Source organism: Lithobates pipiens, unplaced genomic scaffold, assembly GCF_037356315.1.
Source record: "Lithobates pipiens isolate NorthernLeopardFrog02 unplaced genomic scaffold, aLitPip1_a1.2 Scaffold_3, whole genome shotgun sequence".
NCBI classification, from domain to species: domain Eukaryota; kingdom Metazoa; phylum Chordata; class Amphibia; order Anura; family Ranidae; genus Lithobates; species Lithobates pipiens.
This window is the reverse complement of record NW_027507790.1, coordinates 18704492-18727761: the sequence shown is the minus strand read 5'-3', so window position 1 is coordinate 18727761 and position 23270 is coordinate 18704492. Positions and strand designations below refer to the sequence as shown.

Here is a 23270-nt window from a genome sequence, read left to right as displayed (position 1 = left end):
TAGCAGCGCTGCGGGGGCAGGAGTGGGGAGCTCTTAACCCCAAAGAAGGGGTTAAAAGCACCCAAAAAAGGCTGCTGCCAAATACTTTGCAGGTGCTTCAGCAGTGCTGCCCATAGATTTCAATGGCAGGGGAGGTCTAGGAGCAGTGTATACACCACCCCAAAGACACTACTTGTAGGACTTACCCTACAAGTAGTAGCGCACAACCCCAGTGTGAAATCACTTGGGCTTTCAAACTGGGGAGGCTTGAGAGGTGCTTTTCAGGCATTATTTTTAGCACTAAAATGCCTGAAAAGGGCTTTCAGTGTGAAAGGGGTCAAAGTCCTAGCATGGAGCGAGGCAGTGGACTGCTTCGCACTGGGAAAAAAAAAAAAAGGGGGGGGGATAAAGTACTGAACATCGTACTTTTTCCAACGCACACCATGACAATGTGAATTAGCCAGGTAGGAGACAAGGCATTCTGCAGTGGGACTGCCCTGGAATGGCTGCCCAACACAGTCCTACAGCCCTTAGGTCGTGAATCAGGATCACTCTGCTGATCCTCGCTGAGCAGGCGGCTGGACAGGTCAGTACACAGCCCGCTCATCTATAGGGCAATCAGATGGAAACGGGCCGCCCGGCAGGTCCGATCAGGTCAGCCTGAAAAACGGATGGGCGGACCTGTTCGGATCGCCCATGTGAAAGGGGGCTTAGTGCTTAGTCACACTGGGACGACTTGTCAGGCAACTTAGCTGCCTGACAAGTCGCGTCCCGTTCTGTACAATGGAACCGTTCTAATCAGAGCGACACAAGTCGCTCCAACTTAGAAAAAGGTTCCTGTATGACTTTAGGGGCGACTTGCATTGACTTCTATAGAGAAGTCGTTTTGCAAGTCATCGCAGCTGTCATATCCAGGTCGCCTGAGGCAGTCGCGCTGCAAGTCGTGCTGCCTCATTGTGAACCGACACTTAGGGTTTTTCGTGCACAAGCGGCAGAATAAGGCTTCACGTACAGTGCTGCTGGTAAAACGGTCTGTTCAGAGGCAGTTGGCTGCTTTTTCAGCTGCCCCTGAACTCATTCAATGTTATCTTATGTGTACATGTACACAGGTTTGTTTAATGACATTTTTAGGCAGTTGCGTTTCGAGGCTTTTCTTTGAAGGCAAAAAAATGAGTTCAGACGCCAAAGTTTCCAACGTTTCAGACGCAAAATGCGTCTAACGCAGTATCGGTGTTTAGACACATTTTCATTAAGAGTTTTTAAAAAGGTGCCCTATTTTTTTACATTCCAAAACTTATAAAAATGATAGCAAATGATGAAATACCACTATTTTTTTTTTTAAACTTGTAATTGCTTGCAATGCTTCATAGACCATTTATATACCCCTAATGAGCCCATGATCCCATCCAATACACCACTAGCATTGCTGTACATACATGTTGGAAAAACATCCTATAGATATGTGCTGCACAATCAATGGATGAGTCCAGTAGTGACAAACTCTGGTCCTCACAAGCAATTTCCGATGTCTTTCCAGCCTCATCAATAGCAACGTCAGGAGCATTTCCTCACATATGCTCATTATGGGATCCATAGTAAAAGCACCGAAATTGAGGTAGATACAAGTACACTGCTGCTCTCTAAGCTGCTGTTACTTCACTTTGGTCTCACAGAATGGCTGAAATAGTTAAATACAGTTTTTTGGGGTTTGGGATGGTGTTATGATGTTATCTTAAATAAACGCTCATAGACGCAAACGTGGCTAAATGGGCGTTTTTTTAAACACCAGTTTCAAGCTGTCAAAAAAAACATTCAAAAAAAAGAGGTTGCCTCAGCGTCCCGTCCATGTACATTGGGCCTTAGCCATAAATGCCTCAGTTACTCTCATTCAGATATGCTAACAGTGTAGATGGAGAAATTTCCACTGCACGTTATTGTATTCAGACGGTCACGGCTGCTTGAATACCCAAACAGTGACGCATCCGATTGAATGGCTTAAATGTACTTTTGTCAATTCAGGTTGTACTTGAAGGGCCACTGAATAGTGCAATTTGGCCGATTCGTCAGGAAACAGACAAAATTTAAGATGTCTTTGGCCAGCTAAGAAGCAAGTCAAATGTACCAGGATTTCACGTACTTTCATGGAAAATAGGCTTGCTTTTGGAATACTCCTGTTCTCCTTCCAAATGTCTTGCTACCAACTAGGGTCGGGCATGGGAAAGCAAAGCTCTTGATATGCAGTTTTACCCAAAGCCAGCAATAACCCTAAGAAAACAATGTTCAATAAAAATCTGCATCAAAGTTGAAATACTGCATTCCTTACAAAACGGATTCACAAACACAAGTCAGAAGCAAAATTCAAGCTTTTATAAATGCCCCATAGTACAGTATATGACAATAATATAACAAACTCCTGCATAGTTACATTCCCAAATAAAGGATGGAGTTAAGAATTAGCACACCGCAAAATGCAAATGGCAAAACTATTTGTGCATGAGAAATGCAAATTCTTCATATTTACTGTTTTGAACGTCTGGCAGCGACTGTTTGGTTTCCATGAGCCAGACCAATATAGCAATAAAGTTGACGCAACTTCGCATATGTTAGTGCTCCATTGTTAAAGTGTTATTAAACCGTTTAAATATATTTTAACCTTACCAATCCCTAAATGTAGCAATGGACCCCGTTTTTTGTCCTTTTATATACCTGGTCAGTAACACTTGCTGTTTTAGGCCTTATGCACACTGATCGTTTTTTCAGCTGCTCCTGGGGGTGTTTGGCGTTTTCTTTAAATCCTCCCTGCATGTTAGCCTGTGTCCATTCACACATAGGCTTTTGGAGGCCTTTAAGACCCCTTTCATGGCGAGGCAGTTTTCAGACATTTTAGAAATAGCCTCTGAAAAGCTCCTGAAAACTGTCTCCCATTTATTGCAATGTGTGCTTTCACACTGGGGCGGTGCGCTAGCGGGACGTTAGAAAAAGTCCTGCAAGCCGCATCTTTGGGGTGGGTTGGGAGCGCTATAAATAGCGCTCCCAAAATGCCCTTGCCCATTAAAATGAATGAGCAGCGCTTTCAAAGCACCACAAAAACTAGTCTTTTTTCCTTTCTAAGGTCACGTACCCTTAAAAAAAACCGCCCTGCGTTCGCCTAAAAAGCGCCGCTAAAACACTACAAAGACGACCGGCGCTTTAGTGTTGTTTTAGTGGCACTTCAGTGTGAAAAGGGTCTAAAAGGCAGGGGAGATTAGAGGCAGAAAAAAACCCCACAGCCAGTGCGCCCCGGAGCAGCGTCTAAAACATGTGGTAACACTATAGGCGCATTTAGCACTTGACCATTCATTCATTTCAATGTCCAGTAGCTGTAAAACACATGTAATACACTTACAAGCTCAAAAGCTTTCAAATAAAAATGGCTGAATGTTGCTCAGCAAGGGGTGAATGCAGCTTAAGGGGTGAATGTATTTGGGGGGGGGGCCTCTGGAGGGGTCTGTGTGTGGTTTTGTTTCTTTTAGATGCCAGCAAGTTAATGCGATTTGACAATAATTTAAAAAAATTTTGCTGCAGCACTTTCCATACATTGCAAAGATATGCCCCTTTCACAAGCAGGATTAGGGCACCGATTCCTCTGCCTAGACTTGTTATTTAGGGCACTTTCACAATGCCAGCACCTGAGCGTTAGCGGTAAAGCTCCAATAATTTTTAGCTGCGCTTTATAATCGTTTTTGCAGCACTTTTTTGATTTGACCGATTTGTCTCTAACTAGTCCTCAGGCTGGACACAAGTAACGAGAGCAAGTTGAACATCTGACCATTGTCCAATGATTCAGAATCTAATGCAATTATATACCAGACATCTCAAGTCTCCCGTGACCCGCGGGATACTCCCACATTTGACAGCAGGCTCATGGACACCCGCGAGTGCAGCACGATCTTCCGGCTGAGGCTGCACTGCCACTCAGCCTGGCGTAATCACAAACAGCGGCGTCTCCCGCTGTGCCATGCAGCTGTAGTCTTAACTGTTCGGCGACTGTCCACTGTAACAAACCCCCGTCTCCTCATCCATAGGACGGAACACTAATTCAATTTCCCAGCATTGTATCATTCAGTTGACCGTCTATCATGGATGAGGCTGCATTGATGGGCACTGACAAGGCTGCAAATGGGCACTGACAAGGTTGCAAATGGGCAGAGTGAGTGTGCATTATTTTTTAAAGTATTTTTTTTTATAGTATTTTATTATGAATTAGGGGGGGGGGGGGGTTTCGGCACAGAACGTGACATCCCTGAAATGAGCTTGCCACGCCCCTGAAATTAGTTTTTCCAGGTTGGGGTGTCTGGTATACTTGACAACTTGACTGACAAAAGAAAACTGCACGTAGGAAAGTTGTTCCTTCACTTTTTTGCTCTTGAATCTCTTCCTGCCACTGTCTCAGGTAAATTAATTTTGGCTTTAAATAAATTTGATCTTCCAGCAACATTGAACAATCATACAATCCTAAAAGAGTTGATCTGCAGTTTTTTCGCCCCCCCCCAAAACAAAAAAACAAACTTTTCACCAAATAGGACACAGACTGGACACTACTTTCAAGATGAAAGGATGACTTCAGTAGTTTGTGCATGTGAATCAGTAGAGCATGAAAGAGACTTGAAGCGAATTCTCAACACTCTGTATAAACTTGGTATAACAAGAGCAGCTCTCAGGAGAGCATTGATACTTTGCATACTAAAGAGGCACTCTGTGGAAGCATGAAGTGTAAACTATGTCTGTATCCCTGGGGGTGGCTGATCCTTTTCACATGCTGGCCCCTTAGACAAGATATGCACTGGAGCAATTTCCAATGGTGTTCCTGAGCAAAATTTGATAAACGTATTAAAAAAAAAAAAAAGGTTTTTTTATTTGACACATGTTAAATGTGCACCAGAAAACAGTAGTTTATAAGGCCCATTGTATACCTGTGTAGTACCTTACACAATATCCCTCAATGACCTTCATAATAAAAGAAGGTTAATAGCAACGTCAATAATGCACAAATTCAAATAAATCTGGATGACATGACCCAACTACGCTGAAATCAAGTACAGGTAACTGTACACTGCTGTTCTTTAAACTATATTGTTAAATAAAATCTATTGTGCTATAGTTTTTACGTATGCACCCTAAGGACATACCAGAAAGTATGGTGCACACCCAGCTGTTAAAAGAAGATATCAAAAGGACCAGCCTGAGCTATTCTTTAGGAGTAACAGATAGCAAGATTAGTGAGAAATCACAGCAACAACATGTTTTCCTGCGTCCTTAACTACCACCTGTGTCATCAATGGCATCACAAGATGAAGCAATGCAGAGCAATTACATATAAAACAGAATATTGCATGCTTTAAACACAATTCTTATGGGTGTGTCCCTTCACAATAACGAGCTCTGTTTCTTCAGAAAAGCAGCGAGAGGTCAAGTCTATCCCCTGTGTAGGCCGTTACACTAAACCATGAAAATTAAAAGGAACATACAACTGCAAGAGAACTGCAAAAAGCCATTTACATCAGTAGGCACAGTTTCTGACTAGGATATTTTCATGAGGAACGCCACACCCCGGATGCCACCACTCCCTCCCAGGATCCAGAACCTTGTGTAGTCACCAGCCCCTGAGGTGCTTTGTTAGAAAATGAGGCATGTGGCATCAAAAAAACAGAACAGATATACAAATCCTTATCTAATACACCACTTGGAACAGCCACTTGACACCCCTCCTGTGTTGTCAAGAGGGTGTCCCATCCTGCTTGCAAGGGTCCATTGTGGCCGGAGTGCAGATACAAGCTGTGGTGTCAACCATGAAAAGAATGTCTATGACTATGGAGGCTAAAGCTTGCTCCTACACAAATGTCAGTGGCCTCGAAGACCTTTGCTTCATATAAATGTGCTGGCAATAATATGGAGCGTGTCAGTGGGTGATTTATAGCTGACACTCTGCAGCTGTTTTGTTTGATGTGCTATATGGAGTCGGTCAATATAATATCCTTTTTATAATGAAAGGGGAACTACAGAATGTGTAGCATAAATCATAGGGAAACAGGCTCTCCTTTGCAACACGAGATGTACATACGTAAATAATGATTTTTGTATTTTTCTGCAGAACCTCTGTCTGTCCTACTCCTGGCAATGTTTAAAAAAAAAAAAAAAAAAAAAAAAAATGTGTGTATATATATATATATATATATATATATATATATATATATATATATATATATATATTTTTTTTTATAATAATAATAGCCTATCCTTAAAGTGGAAATAAACTATTGTATTGATCGAAATTAAATGACATTGCTGAAGCTATTCAGGCTGACGAAAACAAACCAACCCAAATATTCTATATCAATTTCTGCACTTAAAGTGGAAGTAAACTCCCCTATCGTTTTCAGCCAAGGAAGCTGCCATCTTTGCCTCTGTTTAATCTTCAACTGCTATGGTGCTGCACATGTGATTCGTTACGACACCAGCCATTGGATGGTTTGATAGTTTGGCTGAGAGCACAGCCAATGTGCAGTTAGCATTCCCGGCGTGCCTTTTTTTTTTTTTTTTTTTTTTTTTTAACTGTTTAAAATCGATGGGTTTACTTCCACTTTAACTTTGTAATCATTGTGAAATGATGGGGTTTTCATTGCTTCCTTATGTTCCAGGCTCTCCCTGAATAGAACACCCACGTCTAAAAACATACATGTGCAGCAAAATCCTGAAGTGCGCACGCCATCTTGATTTCCTGCAAGTATAACTGGGACAAAATAAATGTGCATGCGTTTGTGCTGCCAGTGAAAGGATAATGTTTGCAAAAGAGGAGCTGAGTGACACCATGGAGCCATAACCCAAAACGTTGGAGAATACTTTTATCCAGGTACCCATTGATTTTTAAAGGATTTGCATAGCCATCTGCAAGGTGAAAATATATGCATCTTTGTACTGTATGAATGGGGCAAAAATGTATGTAAACCACTGATTTAAAATGGAAATTAATGCAATTGTCGACTAAATTGGGGTAAATATTACAGAACTTTTCTACAATGCCTAGCTCAATTCAGTGGCCAAATATAGTATTTAGCCACTGGAATGGCGTTTTGTTTTAAATGCCCCATTCACACAGAACAACCCCTTAGTATCTCAAAAGGTAAACTACCACTTTAAGGAAACTGTCCCTTTTATTTCATCTACAGCCTCCCAGAGGATGCATACAGAAGGGCCCAGCATCAAGGCAGTCTGGTAGCTTCACCCAATACACAACACCCTTTAATTACAGCCTCCTTAGCGCTAAGACGAGCACTATGCAAATTAAAGCAATGCATTTGACATTGCCAATTCTCATGAGATTAGCAGGTAGAGGCAGCAGTGCCCTAACATCACACTGCAAGCTGTCACAGACAAGGAAGTTCACTGCTATTTTCAGGAGGAATTATACAGTAGGTACTCAGGGTACTCTCGTGCACAATTAACATCTAAAAATGCTCCTTATAAAAAAAAAAGATAGTAAAGGTTAAAAAGGATTGTAAAGTCTAGTTTTTTTTTTCTATTAACCACTTAAGGACCGAGCTTCCTTTTTGAGATTTGTTTACAAGTTAAATTAAAAATGAAAGTAAATTTTTTTGCTAGAAAAATTACTTAGAACCCCCAAACATTATAATTTTTTTTTCTAAAACACCAGGGAATAAAATAGCGTTCGTTGCAATACTTTCTGTCACACCGTATTTGTGCAGTGGTCTTACAAGCGCACTTTTTTGGAAAACATACACTTTTTTAAAATTAAAAAAAAGTAAAGTTAGCCCTTTTTTTTTTTTTATATTGTGAAAGAATAGGTTACGGCAAGTAAATTGATACCCAAAATGTGATGCTTCAAATTTGCGCCCACTCACGGAATGGCGATAAACTTTTACCTTTAAAAATCTCCATAGGCGATGTTAAAAAAGAAAAATTTCTACAGGTTGCATGTTTTGAGTTACAGAGGAGGTCTAGCGCTAGAATTATTGCTCTTGCTCTACAGATCGCTGCGATACCTCGCAAGTGTGATTTCAACACTGTTTTCACATGCGGGCGATACTCACGTATGCGTTCGCTCCTGCACGTGAGCTCGGCAGGACAAGGCGCATTTTTTTCTTATTTATTTTACCTTTTATTTTTACTGTTCTTTAACCACTTGCCGACCCCCTCACGCCGATATACGACTGCAGAATGGCTCGTACAGGCAAACCAACGTACCTGTAGCTTGCAAGCTTTGCAAGTCAGGTCGTGGGTCCCACAGACTCGATCGCTGCGGGGATACCCGCGATTGCCTCATGGGGAGGAAGAACAGGGAGATGCTAATGTAAACAAGCATCTCCCCATTCTGCCTATTGACAGGGTCACTGATCTCTGCTCCCTGTGATTGGGAGCAGAGATCAGAGACGTGTCACACGTAGCCACCCCCCCCCCACCCACAGTTAGAAACACTCCCCAGGGCACACTTAACCCATACACTGCCCCCTAGTGGTTAACCCCTTCACTGCCAGTGTCATTTACACAGGAATCAGTGCATTTGTATAGCACCGATTGCTGTATAAATGACAATGGTCCCAAAAATGTCCCATGTGTCCACCATAATGTCACAGTCATGATAAGAAGAAGAAGAAGAAGAAAAAAAAAAAAAAAAAATGTATAAAATGAATAAAAATGCCATAAAACTAGACCCTATTTTGTAAACGCTATAATTTTTGCACAAACAAAAACGCTTATCGCGATTTTTTTTTTAACCAAAAATATGTAGAAGAATACGGATCAGCCTAAACTGAGGGAAAAAATATGTTTTTTTTTTTTATATATTTTTGGGGGATATTTATTATAGCAAAAAGTAAAAAATAATGCTTTTTTTCAAAATAGTTTTTGTTTATAGCGCAAAAAATAAAAACCGCAGGGGTGATCACATACCACCAAAAGAAAGCTCTATTTGTGGGAACAAAAGGACGTCAATTTTGTTTGGGAGCCACATTGCACGAACACGTAATTGTCAGTTAAAGCAATGCAATGCCGAATCGTAAAAAGTGCTCTGGTCAGGAAGGGGGTAAATTCTATCAGGGGTGAAGTGGTTAAAAAAAAAAAAAAAAATCATATCCCTTTTATTCCTATTACAAGGTATGTAAACATCCCTTGTAAATAGGGAAAAAAAAAAAAAAAAAAAAAAAAAAAAAAAAAAAAAAAAAAAAAAGCATGACAAGAGCTCTTAAAAGGGGTTGTAAAGGTAAACATTTTTTCACCTTAATGCATTCTATGCATTAAGGTGAAAAAACATCTGACAATGCCGGTGACCCCAGCCCCCATGTTTTACTTACCTGACCCCTCGAAAGTCCCGCGCTCACCCCCCCGATGTCCTCTTCGCCACTCACCCTGGCTGTTGATTGGCTAGAGTGGATGGATTGAAAGCAGCGCAGCCATTGGCTCGCGCTGCTGTCAATCACATCCAATGACGCGGCACGCCGGGGCCAAATGATACAGCGAGCGGCTACGACCACTAGCTGTATCACGGGAGCATGCCCGCAAGCACTCCACACTATGCGAGGGAGCTCGCATGAAGTTGTGGAGTCCTTGCGGGAGGGAGTCGAGACAGCCGCCGAAGGACCCCAGAAGAGCAGGTTCGGGGCCCACTCTGTGCAAAATGAGCTGCACAGTGGAGGTAAGTATAACATGTTATTTTTTGCCTTTAGTGATCTTTAAATAGGAGATCTGGGGTCAAAAAGACCCCAGATCTCATATTTACACCAAGATGCAATAAAAAAAAAAAAAATTTGACAAAACCAAGCTTTGCGAGTATGGAACTAAAAAAAAAAAATACATTTAATTATTTATGAAAATCTGAAAACAGGAATATTCAAAACAAATCAAAATGATGATTTAAAGCGGGAGTCCGCCCTTTAAAAAATAATGACACTTACCCGCCCAGCGGGCCAGCGATGGCGGCACCCGAAACCGATCTCTCGATCGTCTCTCGGGTGCTGCCGCCGCCATCTTGGGTATGGGAATCAGGAAGTGGAGCCTTGTGGCTTCATTTCCCGGTTCCCTACGGCGCATGTGCGAGACGTGCTGCGCAATAAGGATGGTCCTCGCTGTCTCTGGGATCCGTGTGTTTCCCAGCAGGCAGCGGGGGACCTTCGGAAAGGGGTGTAGATTCTGCAGAAAGGGGCGTACCTTCTGCAGAATCTATGCTGGAAGTGGGTGCAGATACCTGTACTGTACAGGTACCTGCACCCCCCTCCCCCCTGAAAGGTGCCAATTGTGGCGCCGGAGGGGGGGGGGGGTTCCAATGAGCGGAAGCTCCGCTTTAGGGTGGACCTCCGCTTTAATGGAAAAAAGTTTAAAAGCGCAGGTTTAAATTTTACCATAATCCATATGTGAAAACCAGTAGTGTATTTAGGTTTTGTGCTGCCCTAGGCCTGACTAACCTCATGCACCCCTAATTAAAATATGACCCACCCCTTCCGCCAAGGCCACGCCCCTTGCTGTTTAAGATCTGCCCTGAATTTTTCGAGTGGGGATACTACTTCTGGGGGCCTGGGGGGGGGGGGTGAACAGACAGTCAAAATTAGAAGAGACATCCCCCCCCACACACACACACACACACACACACACACTTGCGGAATGCCGGCCACCCACATACCGGAAGCAGGGAGGCCGATTTATGTGGGTGATAGACCTATTTTCCTCTCAGCCCAGTCCACCCCATAAGACTGGTGCTACACTAACAGTGTAGCGCAAGCTGGCGGGGACTCTTTCCATGCTGCCCCCCTGCAAAGTTCTGCCCTAGGCCTGGGTCTTGTCGGCCTATGCCAGGATACAGCGTTGGTCAAAACAAGTCACAGAGTGAGAGATATAAGCAGCTTAGTTTCTATTCAAAATAGTTTTTTTAATTCAAGCTTGGCATTACCTACTTCTCACATCCAGAGCCACGGGTCATTGATACAGGGTGGATTCGATTTAAATCAAGTCACTTTAAATCACTAGTAAAAAGGCTTGATTTAAATTATATGTAGGAAAGTTGATGTCACGCTATTCTTACTCTATTGTAGGTAGGGGGCTGTTACACCTTCTGCTCTATTTAGTAATGTGTAAATGACTCAAAACGTATATATTCGGATATAGGATATCCTCTAAGTGGTTCTATATGATTAAAAATTCTTTATAGTGTGGGTATTTTATAGAAAAAAAAACTATAAAATAAGGTGCCAAAAAAAAGGACTAGATTATTGAAATTGCACTCTAAAAAAAAAAAAAAAAAAAAAAACTGTAAACACACTTACAAAAAGGTGCTACCACCCAGTAATGTTGGGTGTATATAAAACTACCGGGAGTGTGATATATATATATATATATATATATATATATATATATATATATATATATATATATATATATACATATACACACACACACACACACACACACACACATATATACACACACACACACACACACACACACACACCACAATAAATATAAAGTGCAAAGTGATAAAATATAAATGCCCTGCAGCGGTGTTAACCCACAAAAGTGTACATGATCCAAAAGAAATGGATTAATGGGGAGTAATAGGTATCACACTCAGACTTAAAGTCCTATAAAGTGCAAGGGTGCGTAAAATTAATATATCCAAAAAAATTGAGTAAACGTGAATGGTTTTGAAAGGCAAATTTGCGCGTGGAACTTCAGTGGCGAGTGTAAACTGGTCCCATGCACTAACCCCAAAGACTACAAAGTATCTAATAATAAAAGATATCTCTAAGGAGTCCAAACAATAGTAATTTGTAGTGAACAAAGATAAATTAAACAAAAAATTATATAAGTAAACACCCTACAGAACTAATAGAAAGCAGGGTGTGTAAAAAATATATAAAAAAGAGAAAAGAAACCAAAGTTCAACAAGGAAGAGAAAAAAAAAAGTCTCTTAAAGTGCACGTGCTTTTCCGTGACAACCAATGTGCATACAAATCCAGTAACCACTTCCCAGTGTTCTCTTCACTGTGTCAACACACTAAAGTAATGGCCCCTTACCTCAAGGCAAGAAGACAAAAGCGTATAAGTGAGGGTCCCTTTAAGGCTCCCTCACAGGTAACAGCCCCCTACCTACAATAGAGTGAGAATAGCGCGACATCAACTTTCCTACATATTTTCCCTAGTGGACACGGCTTGGTCCATATCGGTGTATGCAGCTATTCATATAAATAACCCTTATTAGGAGCAGCGCAGGAATAACTATTTACGATTGATTTAAAACATACTTTTTGAAGAGCAACCGCCATCTCTGTCCCGCAGCAGCTCCTCCTCTGACACGCTGTTGACTCCACAACAGTTCCATTCACTTTAATGGGACGGCTGGTGACTCGGCAGTGACAGAACAAGGTGAGGGATGTGGCGGCAGCAGGTGAGTGGATGCCCACTAACAGGTGCTGCCATGATGGATCAGAAAAGACAGGTGCTTTTTAAATGTAAGGAATTATTCTTGCTGTTAGTTCGAATTTTTTATATTTGCAAACAAAATGAAGGTTTCCTAATAAGCTGTCAGGCAAGTAAAACAGTGATATCAGAATGATTCAGGTTGTAGTATACATAGATTTTCAAAACAATGGGGTAAAGGAATATTCCTGAACTTTGTTTTATCTCATGGTTACTGTGAAATAGTGTGAATGCATCAATGCAGCGCATGTTATCTCAGCTTGCATTCACTGAATTAGTTTTCCAAAAAAAAATGTAAAATATTGCAGAATATACAGCCTCATGCTACATAACTAAGCTCCATTTCATGTTGAATAAACTAAAATTATTACTTTTACTCCAAAAGAATTTCATTAAAATAAATTTGATGAAAATCATATAATATATATTATATATATATATATATATATATATATATATATATACACACACACACACACACACACACACACAGATATATTTATTATATTTTAAATCCTTGATTTTTATCCACTATGCATTGACAACATTTATTACAATAAAGGACCAGGTTGCATTATGGGACCGGGTCACAAACCCAGACATCACAGAAAAAGCCGAAACTACCATCACTACAGCTACTTTTAACCCCACAAAAAAGGGGGTTAAAAAATCCCGTTTTGCAGTGTTTCTGCAATGGGTTGGGTCGTTTTGGGAACGCTGTATACCGTGCTCCCAAACTGCCCCAAAAATGCTGCTTACAGGACTTTTCTGAACGTCCCGCAAACACACAGCCCGGCTGTGAAAGCACCCATTGTAATGACTGGGAGTCAGTTTTCAGGTGCTATTTCTAATGCCTGAAAACTGCCTCAAAAAGGGGTATAATAAGACTGCATAGCTATTCAAATTTCAGGCCCCATGTACACAGGATGTTAAAATAACCTTATAAAAATGCCAGTAGCTTTGCAGTGAGTTTTTCCCCAACGTTTTTGCAATAGTGTTTTTTTGCATTTTCCTGCGTTAACATTTAACTTTTTTTTCCCCTCAATGGATCAAAAACGTTAAACACTGGTGAGCTGCATTTTTTAATGTTTATCTGTGTTTATCAGCATTTGACATTAGAGCGTTTTTACAGCTGAAAAACTCCTCTCAGAACCCACTAGTTTTGGGCTCTTTTTAAAACCCAAAAACGCTCCAGCCAAAAACCGCTGATAACAGCCTATGTGTGCATGGAGACATAGGATAACACAATGGGGAGTTAATTGACTGTAAAAAAAAAATAAAATAAAAAAAAAATAAAAAAAAAAATAAAACACGTCCGAAGCCAAAAACAGCAGCTGTAAAAAACGTCCAGTGGGCATGAGGCCTTCATCTACTCAGATATGCATTTGGCCTGCCCCTGTAAAACCTTGATATGCATTGTCAATTTGGTGTCCCATTAACCTCAATCAATGCAAAAATCTCAGATCAATGAAACGAACACAGCATGGCAGATGTTCTACCTTTGCAACCTGTCAAAGTATTTGCCCAGTATGGGACAATATATTTTTTCAAGTCCATGCATTTTGCTTGCCATGGAAAATGCAGCCAAGTACTGTATATGACAAAGCATCTGGTGAGAACCAAGCCCTAGCGTGATACAAAACAGGTTTATTTCTATTATTTATAATAGAACATTGCTTAACAAAATACCAAGATAACATTAGACACCCCCTCTAGAAATGAAATGGTCAATGAGAAGCAGATGGTCAAAGCTTAGTCATGGGAGTGACCCACCCATGTGAGAGGTCTGGTCCAGCAGAAGTAAAAAAAAAAAAAATAAAAAAAAAAATGAAAAAAAATTAAAAACACAACAGGCAGATGGATAGAAGATTCATTATACCAGACAAGCTTCTCAGTAACAGCGAAATGGAAAAGCCATCCCTAGCAAAGTGCCTCCTACTGAAGGTCACCACTCTCCAATCAGTACTAAATGTATGTATTTAGTCTTGGCTACCAAGAAAAAAAAAGCTTCTATGAGCTCATCCCATCCTCTCTCCAATCTGTAGAACGGCTTTCTCTGCCGGTCATGCGACTTATGAGCAAAGCCAGAGAATGTGTGGGATCGCTGAGCCATAGAGAAGATGCACTACTCTGCGTAAGCCTGAAGGTATGGCAGCAGTCTCAACAGGGTAGACATTAAATTGGAAGTCCAACACGGCAAGACGGCTTCAAACAATCTTTCTATCCCTTTGAACAATGGCACATAGGTTAATGAACACCGTTGATACCATTCCCATTGATGAGCACCTGTAAACCACCTTCCTGAGCTGATGATCTCCTGCTCAACTTTCTACCCACCAAGACTTGTAAACATTCCTGAACTCTTTACCCCTTCAACCCTCCTCAAAAAGCACACACACAACTTTCTCCCCTCCCCAAGAATAATGGCCACCCAACTCTTGCAAAGCACTGGGTTAATCTAACTGTAGTCCAGGTGTAGTTGTGGAGTTAAAGGAGAAGTCCAGCCTGAGCTTTTTGCACTCCTGTGACCCATTTTCAGTGGAGAGTGGTCTGAAGTCGACGTTACTGCCATAAGTCGAGGCAGCGCATCATCCTGACTTCAAATCTGGCACCAGCTGCCTTGATTGAAGGAAGTCTCAGCGAGCCTCTGAGACGGCCTTTCTCCTCCCCTCCACAGCTCAGCGCTCCAGTGAGCGTGGAGAAACATAGAAGAGAGATGCTGACTGACAGGCAGCAGCTCTCCTCTCTGGGATCTGTGAAAACCGAGCCATCAGCGATGTTCGGTGGCTCAGTTCTCGGTGCATTTAAAAAAAAGAAACTTTTCTTTTAAAAGGACGACAGGTACGTGCAACTGGGGATGGTAACAATAATGTAAACCTGCTAACAACCTTATTTTAAAGGGTACTTGGTGTCGCATATATATTTGTTCAGGGAATACATTATAAAGTAATGTCAAAAAGTATACCACTTCCAAGTTTTCATCATCTCTCAATTTATTTATGATTTCGTTCTGCCCAGGTATCATCAACAATCAGCATTAACTTACTGGTTTTAGTGCCTGTGCTGTTACCTGTTCTGGGCTGTGTACACTAGAAGTAGGCAACCCTGGAGAGGTGGAAATCAAACTTAACAACATGGAAGAGATCAAAGATCGCCAAGGTGCAGCATGCTTTTTTTTTTTTTTCCCTCAGATAGCCACGGAAGGCCTCATTAAAAAGGAAGGTATTAAGAGCACAGGGGTCAGTTGTAATATTGCAAAGTCCAGGGGTCAGTTTTATGTAAAAGCAGGGGTCAGGAGTAAATAATGCAGATTACAGAGTTACTGGTAGTGCAGAGTGCAGGAATCATGAGAATTAACACAGAGTTTAGCAGTCAGGAATAAGTAACGCAGAGGTTAGTTATATTTAAACACAGAGTGCAGGGGTCAGTGCCACAACATAAACGTATCCTTCTCTCTGTAAAAATTCACTCAACAGACCTCAAAAGCAGCAGTGAAGATGTCCTCCTAGGTCTCCCTTCTGTGTCACTTGACATGTCACAGCCAAGGAGGGCCCTAGGGCATCACTTGGTTCCACATGCACATTGCCAACCCTGACAGGTGTCAGGAGCTGGAACAATTGCGGGGTTGCAATCGACTGATCACATAGGTGTGATTATTTGGTAGATCTTGTGGTTGCTGACCCCCCAAGGTATACATTATCCTATGGAGATCATCCACCATGTTGCTTCCCTTTACCTCATGCCTTGGTCTGTCTATATAACGGGAAAAGGAAAAAGGATGAAATATATTCTTTATCCGACTGGCATCAGACTGATCCCATCATCCTCCCAGGCTGCACCTGTCGGGCTAGATACAGTCACTTACCTGAAGCACAAGGGCTTCTTTTTATTTAAATTTAAATAATAATAATATATAATGCTGCCGTTTATAGTGTAACACATCAGGAATATAAATAAAGAGAAATAGAGTGCCCCTAGAGGTGGGATTTTAAAGGCACCACCAAAAGACAATGAAAGTAAGAAAATATAATTTTAGTTCATTATGAAAAAAATACATGAAATATTGAACATGATCATAAATACTGAGGAATCAAGATATGCAAAATGAATTCACAGAATCTTATACCCAACGTGTTTCGGAGATGAGTGTTGTTTCCATCAGGGGTCAACAGGAAATATATAATTTATAAAAATTCAAATAGAGATAAACAATAATAAGTTAGTATATCCATCCAATAACCAAACAAGAAGACTCACTGTTCCAAGTGAGGTTTTGAAAGCCTGATGATCTGGACAGGTGCCCGCCTCAGCATATAATCAAAAGAATAAATGGCTGCACTCTGTACTCGATCAAAATTCTTTTATTCAGAACATCCCAAAGTGTTGATAGAAAGCTGTTAGATGCATTTCACACACACTCCAAGTGTGCTTAATCAGTACATAATGATTAAGCACACTTGGAGTGTGTGCAATGCATCTAACAGCTTTCTGTCAACACTATGGGATGTTCTGAATAAAAGAATTTTGATGGAGTACAGAGTAAAGCCATTTATTCTTTTCATCCATCCAATTATAAAATAGCCATGAAAAGGCCATAAGTGCTGGTAACATATCTTGTTCGGTAGCATATACAGAAAAACATCTGTATAATATAATGTAGAATATGGTGATAAAGAGATATATGGACTATGCTCCAGATCAATAGAAAGCGGTTTTGTCCCTGAATGTAGCGAAGCCACATGTACTGGGGCCTACAAGATTCATTCCATTCAGGGACAAAACCCCTTTCTATCGATCTGGGGCATAGGCCGTATATCTCTATCACCATTATAGGCTTTGGGCTGGAGATACCTCTATTATAGAGGTTTATTGCAAGCAGCCATAATGTGGGTAGGATGATCGGAAGACTCCATGTGACAGTGTCCTTATTTTAAAATGAATGTGGATTTTCTTATGTATATGCAATTGAACAAGATATAAGTTACCATCACTTATGGTCTTTTCATTGGTATTTATTATTGGATGGGTGTACCAACGTATTGTTGATTATCTGTGTTTGAATTTTATAGATTATACATTTCCTGTTAACCCCTGACGAAGACAAGAATCAACTCCGAAACGCTTTGGGTATAGGATTCTGTATCTCCATTGCATATCTTGATACCTCAGTATTCATGATCATGTTCAACATTGCAAGAGTTTTTTCATAAACTAAAATTGTATTTTCTTACTTTCATTGTCTTTTGGTGGTGCCTTTAAAATCCCACCCCTAGGGGCTCTCTTTTTGTTCTTCAAGGGATGTGGCACACCTTTGAAATCTTAAATATCCAAATTATTTTCTCACATCGGGAATAGATTCATATGGAGTCAAAGTGGTTTTAAAAGCTGAATGTTTTTTACCTTACTGCTTTCTATGCGTGCAGCTCCCCTCGCAGTCCCCCCAAAATACACACTGAGCCCAATATTGATCCAGCGGTGTACAAGAGAGCCGAGGCTCTCTCCCTCAATGGCTCAGAAACATCAGCAGGATGTCAGAGCCAGTGACAAGAGTGGGGCCAAGCCCTGCTCTGTGTGTTTAGACACACAGAGCGGGGCTTGAGAGTGAGAATACACACGAATGCCCCCATAGCAAGAGACTTGTATGGGGGGGGTGGAGCTAGGAGCACCAGCTCGAGCCCAAGATGAGGGGGGATCTGTGCAAAATCAGAGTATAACATGTTTGTTATTTGAACATAAAAAACAAAGCTTTACAATCACTTTAGGCCACTTTAACACTGGTGCCTCCGTTTGACGGACTCCACTTGCTCATCACTCCACTGATCCCAACTGAGCAGGCAGATGACAGGTCCGTCTCCACTTACTGAGCAATGCGGAGACATATACAGTCCCACTCTCCTCTATGATCGGATCACCTGTCCATTTTTATCGATCATATCCGCTCCTCCAGATGGCTGGTGGTCCTATTTTGTGGACAGGATCAGATAGCGGCGGATGTCAGTGGATTTTTTGCCACCAACATCCGCTGCACCATAGGGGTTAATGGAGCGTCCGATGAGGTCCGCCTGAAAAGCTGACAGGCGGACCTAGTCGGACAGCCCGTGTGAAAGGGGCTCTATTCTGCTGCAAATTGATATTAAAATTTTAGCTCTTGGAGGTAATTGCCCTTGGGTTGGATCACAACAAACCATTAAGCGCATATGTTTTATCTCTCAAGACTCTGTTTAGCTTCAGTCAAACACAGGAGTAGTCACTAATGTTAGTATCCACATCCAAACAGTTTAGTCACCATCACAGACAGCCAACATAATGTATACATTGTCAATCAAACACCAAGCACCCCTGAAAATGGAAAAACGTATAGACAATATTTAGACGACTTATTTTTAGCCACATACCCAGCAGCCGTTATGTGTACATATTAACCATAGAGGAAACGTCCCATTCTTTCCTGTAGAACAAAACCCATGCTCAATAAATAGAACAGTGCATAGAACACTTGTATGAATTCTATAAAAGGTAATGCCGGAGACAATCTGTCCTATTATGATCAAAACAAAGTCATTGGAGAATTCGCTGTTGTGTGTGTTTTAGCAAAGTCACGCTCCTTCAAAACCAACACCGACACTTTAAAAACCAAAGCACATGGCACCGTGGAAGGGAATGACATTCTACTAAAGCAAACAGCGAAGATAAATACAGTGCTGAATGAGGCTTGCCCAGCTTTTAACTTCTAGGAATACCGCTTGCAGAACGCAATCCAGGAGAGATCAGTAAGACATCAAAAACAGAAACAAAGCCAGGAAAGGATGTTTTCTGATGAACTTGTGATATAAACATCCTTAGCAAACACAGGAACTGGTCAGGGTCCTATTCGGTGCACTGCACATACATCGGTGTGTTTGTAGCCAGCGCTGGTCTCACAACACAAGTGTCCGATTTGATCTACAGCCGGGAGACCTGCAGCTGAATTTCATTAAAGAATGTATTGTTATTCTGAGCACTCACCACTTATCACTGTACTTCCAACAACAAACAGGGCTTAAAGTCCCATATAAACAATGTCGTCCATGCTCCAGAGCGCATAGCAAGGAGAGAACAGGGGGGGGCGGATAGGAATCTGTTCCTTTTCTCTGCTAATTTCTCCCAAATGTTTTAAAGGGTGGGATGGAGCGGGCTTTGTTTTTATTTTTCCCTCTATGATTTGCTGCGTGCAGAAAATGCACAGTAGGAGTGCGCTGACCTTTGGATGCCACCGACATTACTGTACATGGGAAAATGGTGCCTGGAATATCCTAATAAGGAAACGCTCTCCACCCTCCACCCTTATTTCATGTCATTTTCAAACCTTGTACCCAGCCAGCCCTGCACTCCAGCAAGGAACAGGTTAAATTAGATAACTGACAGCTGCAGCATCTCGGGGGAAAAAAACAACACCAGGATTTATTATCATTATTAATGATAATATTATTATACTGAATATCTATAGTCCCAACAGTTTGTGCAGCTCTTTACTAAATAAAGGGAGACAGTACATTTACACTACAACAGGGTCAGGAGGACCCTGCTCCCAAGAGCTTACAATCTAAAGCTGGTCATGCAACAGCAGAATTTAGTTGGAACATTTTTTGCTACCTTCGCTCAATTTTCAAATGGCTAGCGGGGTCAAATCGACGATCATTTTCTATCGTAGTGACAGGAAAGTTCAAAAAGGAGCAGGATGGAAGATTTCCCCCATAGAAAACAAGTTTCTAACCAGTGTATGTGGCTTTTGTTTGAGAAGATTCTATTGATATCAAAATCTACATTTTAAAAGTAAATAAAATTTTTTAACTACTTTCAAACCACATCTGTCACTTCTCTGATGGGATTATTGAATGAACAATGGGATTTTCCATATGAATTTTCTTTCAGGAATCTACCACTGTATGACACATTTAACTACTTGCCTACTGGGCACTTTTACCCCCTTCCTGCTCAGGCCAATTTTCAGCTTTCAGAGCTGTCACACTTTGAGTGACAATTGCACGGTCATGCAAATGCTATACCCAAATAACATTTTTATTATTTTTTTTTCACACAAATAGAGCTTTCTTTTGGTGGTATTTAATCACCTCTATTTTTTTTTTTGCAAAAAAAAAAAAGGAAGAAAATTTGGGAATTTTTTTTTTTATAGTTTGTTATAAGATTTTGCATACAAGTCATTTTTCACCTTCACTGATGTGCACCGATTGGCACTGATAATCGGTGTAGATGTCCCTTTAACACAAGCCAGTTATCGGCTCTCTTCTCGCTGTCAGCATGGGGAATGGAAAGCTGATAACCAGCTTGTGTTTACATTGTGATCAGCTGTCATTGGACAGCTGATCACGTGGTAAAGGGCCACTGTGATTGGCCCTTTACCCTGATCAGCTGAGTCCGAAGGACTCGGCGATCACAGAGCGCACCAGTCAAAAGAGGCAGTGCGATCACGAGAGGCTGTCTACGTATGCCCTCCTGGCAAAGTAAGCCCGCGCTGTAGCCATCTTTTGGCTATAGCGTGGGCAGGAGTGGCTAAGGCTTCAGTGACACGGATGTAAAATTACACACGTACAAGAGTTTTTAATTACAGATCTGAACACAGCTGCATTGTTTTCAATAGAGCCATTCACACATGTGAGTAAACATGAGCTGCTTTCAAATCTGTAAGGTTGGCCATACATTTTACAATTTTCTTATTCAACTTCCTTTAGATTTACCTTCAGCTGTGTAGAGCAAGGACCTGCCTGATTGCATATAAATTGAAAGGGTTAAAATCTGACATCATATTATTTGGTTTTGGTAAATCTAAAGGAAAGTTGTACAAGAGAATTGTATAATGCATGGCCAGACTAACACAAAATACAAAAAAATCCACGACTAAGAACATGTGCTTTACACGCTTAGGCGATGAAACGCCTGTATACTGTTTGACCGCATGCAAATTAAGTGCATACAAAGAAGAAAAATAAATTATAAAAACAAGTTATGTATATGCATCTTTACACGCAAGTATTTTACTGATCCTTTTACTGGGATTTTTCTCAAGCACAGCAGCTCCAGTATCTGTCTTGGTTCCATTGGCTCCCGCTGCTGTCAATCAAATCCAATGACACAGGGGCCCGAGTCCTGCTGTCTGTGTCAATGGGAGCAGCGGGACTCAGGAGCATGCCCGCATGAGTGCCCCCATGGAATGCAGCTCTCTATGGGGGCACTTGAGAAGAGGAGGAGCCAGGGGCGCTGCTGAGGGACCCCAGAAGAGAAGGATCAGGGCCACTCTGTGCAAAACCAACTACACAGGGGAGGAAAGTTATAACATGTTTGTTATTAAACAAATAAATAAAATAATGAACCTTTACAACCCCTTTAAGGAAAAATTGTATAACGTATGGCAGACCAATGTAAAGCTGATGACACATGGGTTATACTCTTGCAGTAATTACTCTACCCCTCCCACCTTTTGTTTCAGCGATTAGTTACTAAGAAAATCATAATATTTTTTCTACCAGATCACTTGCAGCGATAACAGTGCCCTCCCCCTTTTTGTTGCAGTGATTAGTCAGAAATTCCTAATGATTTTCCACAGGAACACTAGCAATGCAATTTTTAAAGCGATTTGTGAGATCCGACAGCGTTTTCGCTAGCGGCAAGCGCTCTTTTCTATGCAAATGTTGCTAAGCTTAGCTCCAAAATCAGTGAAGGAGAGCGATTTCTAGCAGAACACAACCCAATGCTGTAGTAAATCTCCAACAAAAGTAATCTGCCTAAAAGAGTATAAACACAAGCAGGCAGAAGAGCGGATTGGGATGTAAGGGGGAGGTGGGTTTAATTAACGCAATCAATTGCAAGCTCTGCAGGAAAGTGACTTTAAATACCCCAAAGACCCGCTTGTATTGTAGTGCAGATTGTTTTCCTAGTCATTCTGTAGGCACATTTAGTTATTAAAGTGCAGGGCAGATGAGACAGCTGGATTATTAGATGTGTGGACTGTATACAAAGCCCCATCTTCCAATCAGAAGGCTGTTCCTGAGAAGAAGAGGCAGCATTCCCAGGGAAGCGATCCATAAAGCTGGATGAACCCTTTACTAGCATCACTGAGCAGCCAATAATAATAAATCAGGATCCTGGACACAGCACTGCAGCCCATTGAACGCACTGCCCCTAGTCCTCATGGGGCTGGAGATCCCGGTGACACTTTCTTCTCATGTTCCCCTGGGGTGACTCCTCATGTCAGGTGAGGAGGAGGGGGGCGCCCCACTTCCAGGTACACAACTTTCCCCTGCCATGACACTTGTACACAGCACTCCGCTCGCTCTCTCCCCGGTATACAAAGTTTCCATTGACCTAGTTTAGGAAGCAGTCTTACCTGGCCGGCTGCCCCGTTCCCCCCTTTGTCCCCGGTGCCTGCGCTCAGCGTCTTCCTTCCTCTTTCTCCATATTCCACCTGCTGCCCCCACCCGACCAACCCAACCTGCTGCAAGCCAGGCCACGCCTCCTGCCCTGCCGTGCCTTCCACAGGGAACCCCCGGCTGCTGGGACAAAGGCCGCGCAACCTAGCTTGTTTGTCAGGCGTCTGGGCGGGGCTAAGGCTTGGAAGCGGCTTTGTTAGCATGGCAACCTGTGGCTGCAGAGAAGACCAAAGGTGGTGCGAGTGTCTGTCGCCACCGGCTGGCCGCTCGCAGCATTACACCGTCCGTATTTCACCCCTAGATGTGAGGAAGGGATTTCTGTGTAGTCAGCGAAGCCTGAAACAAGTGAATACAAGTTGGGAATACTGGTTGTGGGAAATGCTGGCTGTATCTGTGATATGCACC

At 41.8% G+C, this 23270-nt stretch overlaps 1 protein-coding gene across 4 annotated transcripts in view; it reads right to left on the bottom strand.

Annotated features, from left to right (window-relative positions):
• KIAA1671 (KIAA1671 ortholog) overlaps nt 1-22991 on the bottom strand; it is a 247289-nt gene extending 224298 nt beyond the window's left edge. For 2 of the 4 annotated variants that reach the window (XM_077461351.1, XM_077461353.1), the window contains exon 1: nt 22823-22991. The gene's annotated coding sequence lies outside the window, so the exon portion shown is untranslated. Of the gene's footprint in view, nt 1-19446; nt 19654-22822 lie in introns of those variants that run through there. The other 2 variants (XM_077461354.1, XM_077461352.1) reach the window with 2 other exon arrangements.
• Between the last annotated feature and the right edge of the window lie 279 nt (nt 22992-23270).